General features: G+C 31.9%; 1 long non-coding RNA gene across 1 annotated transcript in view; it reads right to left on the bottom strand.

The window, feature by feature from the left end:
- LOC118747389 overlaps window positions 1-1556 on the bottom strand; it is a 5839-nt gene extending 4283 nt beyond the window's left edge. Inside the window, exon 1 of the long non-coding RNA XR_004993956.1 lies at window positions 1400-1556. This is a non-coding gene — a long non-coding RNA (uncharacterized LOC118747389). The remainder of the gene's footprint in view (window positions 1-1399) is intronic.
- Between the last annotated feature and the right edge of the window lie 2462 nt (window positions 1557-4018).

The raw sequence follows: 4018 nt of genomic DNA, 5'->3' as shown, positions 1-4018 counted from the left end.
TTTAGTAGAAAAGGTGTTTTGCAAATTGAAAACGCTGACGCATTTTTGTTTTCGCTGAAATTATTAATGTAGGTACATACGTATGTTGTTGATGTGCTAATGAGAAAGGCTTAATGTAAAATCTGTATCTGATTGAAAGTTTAATATTGCAGATTGTTAGTTTGTAATTATTTAACTTTAAAACAAAGCTTAATTGTTATGCGATTTGTATAGCAAATTAATTAAGTAAATATGTACACAACTAGCTTAGAGTTAAAAGTGGCTAAGCCCATTTCTTGTGATAATTCATATATTGATATAGGCGGCAAGAGAAATCATTGTGCTGATAAGGTATTACAGATGAAAACTAGCAGCTAATTGGAAGCTGGCTGGCTGGAGTTGCTAAATTTATATATTGGCAACTTCATTTTTGTGGTTGCTGGTTTACACTAAAGCCTTGATTGTTGGTACATCAAAATTCTGGTATCTTCAACTTTATAGCACTTAACTGTAGTTGCTATTTATAATATAAATTTTCATTTCAGTGGCGTTGCCCATTGGCAACCTCCACTAAGGTTGTGTTGCTATCCATAATTTACCAATGAAAATGCATCGTTTTCAAAGGGTACTTGTTTTATTTCCTCCCGTTCCAAAAAAACTCGGGGAAAGGAAGTCTTGCTTTGCTTTAAAGACTCAAAATGTTGCATTCAAAGTCGTGTGATATGCTTGAAAAAATGGCTACAATAAGATTTTTCTTTTTTTGAAAAATTTGTTTAAATGGACTTAGTAACTTTTAACTCTTAGCCTTTACCTGTACTTTTTACCTTGAGTTATTTACATATATGTATGTAAATAGTAACTAATGAATTTTGTAAGCTTCACGAAGGCTTGTTGTCTTTCACATTAGCAAATCAATTAAACCGAGACTAATATCGGTTATCACCAAAAATTGGACTTCGCTTGAATGAAAGTGCTTGGTAATGGGTCATACTTTTGGCATTATTGGCGAATAATTGCGAATAGGCAGGTAAAGAAAATAAACATTTCAATGTTTAAAAAGTTACAAATTAAAAATGCGGATGCTACATATGCATACATACATACATGTGTATGTTAAAAGGGGTCTATAAACACGCTTTATAAAATTTTACTTCTTGCTTATTCCTGCTATAGTACGTTTGAACCCTACGTAGTATTTACAATTTAACTTCGATAGAGTATGACGTCGATTTTCCGTAATGCTAGTGAGTATAGTTTTTATGAGTTCGAATTTATATAAATATATTTTAAATATGTATTGCCAAAACGATCGCATCAAACGCAATTTCCCTCCGTCCGATCCGATCCATCCGATTTTCGCTGCATTTTTTTTGGTCTTTCGGTATGAGCAGGTGTTATACAAGCTATACAACTTACATACCTGTGCATGTGAGTGTAAGTCCAAATGCATGTACATTCATGCATATGTGTATGCCGCTATACATACAAATGTATTATATGAATTTAAGAACAGTTCAATACTTCAAAGTAAAGAGTCCTTTTCATAACATTTGAATACATGTGTACATATGTATGTATTTTTCTATCATGATTTATTAATGCAAAAAAAAATTGTGAAAAATAATTGTGGAGCATAATAAAATATGTATTTACAATAGATATTTATGTATATTGTATGTAGATACATTTACTAAATTTATGTCTTATATAACTAGGAATCATAAGACTTTCGTTTCAAGTTTTTTTTTTTAAATAGTTTTGTGGGGCCTAATACTATGTGCAATTAAAAATAAAAGCCTAATTAATTTTCTTAGATTATGAGTTACATACTTATGTATATACATATGTATGTATGTATGTGTCGATGGTCGCACAGACTTTGCTAACTCTGTACTAGGGATGTTTCGAATGTCATATTTTTCACATTCGCGAAAGCGAATTTTTGGCATGCGAATGTTAGGAATAACATTAAAAAACGAAAAATGACACTGAAGATGGCACAACGCCGAAACCGGTTTGTCTCCAAACCAAATTTGACAAGGGATGACGGAAATTCGTTCCATAATACATCATTAAAAAAGATATATTGCCAACTTCAGACATCGTTTTTATTAATTAAAAATTTTGTACGAACGAGTGCTTAACCTATACAGTGTTCTAATCTAGTAGTGAAAGTTCAAAGGGGAAAAAAAATTAAATTTGCTGCCTTTTCTCTTATGAGGCGATTTCTTGGAGGCTCGTCTATAAGGCCGGCTGCACTGAACAATTGTTCACTTGGAACGCTGGCGGGTGGATCGCTCAAGTATTTGCGGGCCAGCTCTGTCAATTTGTCGTATATTAGTTTAGTTTTTCACCAATGGAGAGGATTTTCGCCGAGATAAGCTCGTTTTTCTTTAAGATAGGCCTTCAATTGTGCTTTAATTTTACATTTTTAATGTGTCCAGGTTCTACATCCGAGCCTTCGCTTTCGCTGGAGGAATCTAAAATTATTTCTAGGTTGCCTATACGACTTTTAGTAGTACTTATTGAAGGCCCATCAATGTTGCTTGATATCCTACTTAACCGTTTAGCGCCTGAAGCTACAAGTCGGTTATTGTCCGTCCGCACCCTGGTTAGACAGACTTAGAGCCATTTCAACAATATTAGAGTGGACTCTCTACCCATGTACACATTCGCATTCGCAAAACATTCGTATCATTTGATGCGAATGCAAATGTCGAATGCGAATGTGTAAAATGATGCGAATCATTCGCATAACGAATGCGAATTCAAATATTCGCAACATCCCTGCTCTGTACATATGTACATACATACATACTTCTTAAATAAAAACCACGTGCGGGCGCGCTTGCCTTTCATGCCTGCCATGCCTGCCATGTCGTCTGCTGTACACAAAGTATACATACTATATACTATATACATACATACATATGTATGCAATATTCATGTAGTAGAACTTCATTGCAAGTTGATGGATAAAGTGTCATTTTAAAGTAATTGCTTCATTAACGCTGCCCTTTTGTTTTTTTTTTTTAAATGAAGAGCTTACATATTTATGCACACACTTATATGTACATATACCCGTATATGCATTCAAAATATGTTCCCAATATTTTTACCATTTGCAGCTCTCTTCATTATATAGCATGAATAAGTCTTTAGGTTTGCATTTTGTTTGCTATATTACTCGATTTATATATACATATGTACATATGTATGTATGTATGTAAAAATGGAATTCAAAATTCGCTGGCGTTAGATCACACTTCTCAAACAATCTTTACAAGTGTTTCGTAATGGTTTGAGCTTAATTTCTAATACATTACATTCTTACATTATTATTATATTTTTTAATTGCATCGAAAAAATTCTTAATTGTAAGATTCATGCATCATTGCTTTTTTTTAGAGTAAATATATTCGACTTTTCTAATGTCTATTTGTTCGTACTATATAATAAAATTTTTAATAAGCATTTTTAATAGCGAATAATACGTGTGGAAAAATACTTTTTATAATTGCGATTTTTAGATCTTTATAATACATACATACTATGTAAATGAGTGACACGTACGAACTGTAATCAAGATTATATCTACTAAACATACATACATATATGTATGTACGTACATACTATGTGCATATATTATGTAGTTAGTAGGTACATACTTTTTAATGTGCACTTATTTAGAGCCCGATGTACTAGTAGTTATGTATGTGCATACGTGTGTACTAATAGTGTGTAGATTGTCAGTTGCTTTTGTAGTTTTAGTTTTCCTATTAATTAATACTTAACTCCTTTTTCAATTCACCAAATGCTTGAAGTATCTTTTTTTAATCTACATTACAAATATTTAATTTCAAATACATACTTTTGTATGCAAGCATACATACATACAAACATATACATATGTACTTACATAGTATAGTAGGTATGTATGTATGTACTTATATTCGTTTTTTACTTTCTAGTTCGTAAATGAAGTACATATATGTGTGTGTAAGTATGTAATTTTTATATCTGAAACAATTTATTGCAA

The sequence above is a fragment of the Rhagoletis pomonella genome, unplaced genomic scaffold (assembly GCF_013731165.1).
Source record: "Rhagoletis pomonella isolate Grant_MI unplaced genomic scaffold, Rhpom_1.0 Rhpom_scaffold_00001, whole genome shotgun sequence".
Taxonomy (NCBI): domain Eukaryota; kingdom Metazoa; phylum Arthropoda; class Insecta; order Diptera; family Tephritidae; genus Rhagoletis; species Rhagoletis pomonella.
This window is presented reverse-complemented; position numbering and strand designations above follow the sequence as displayed.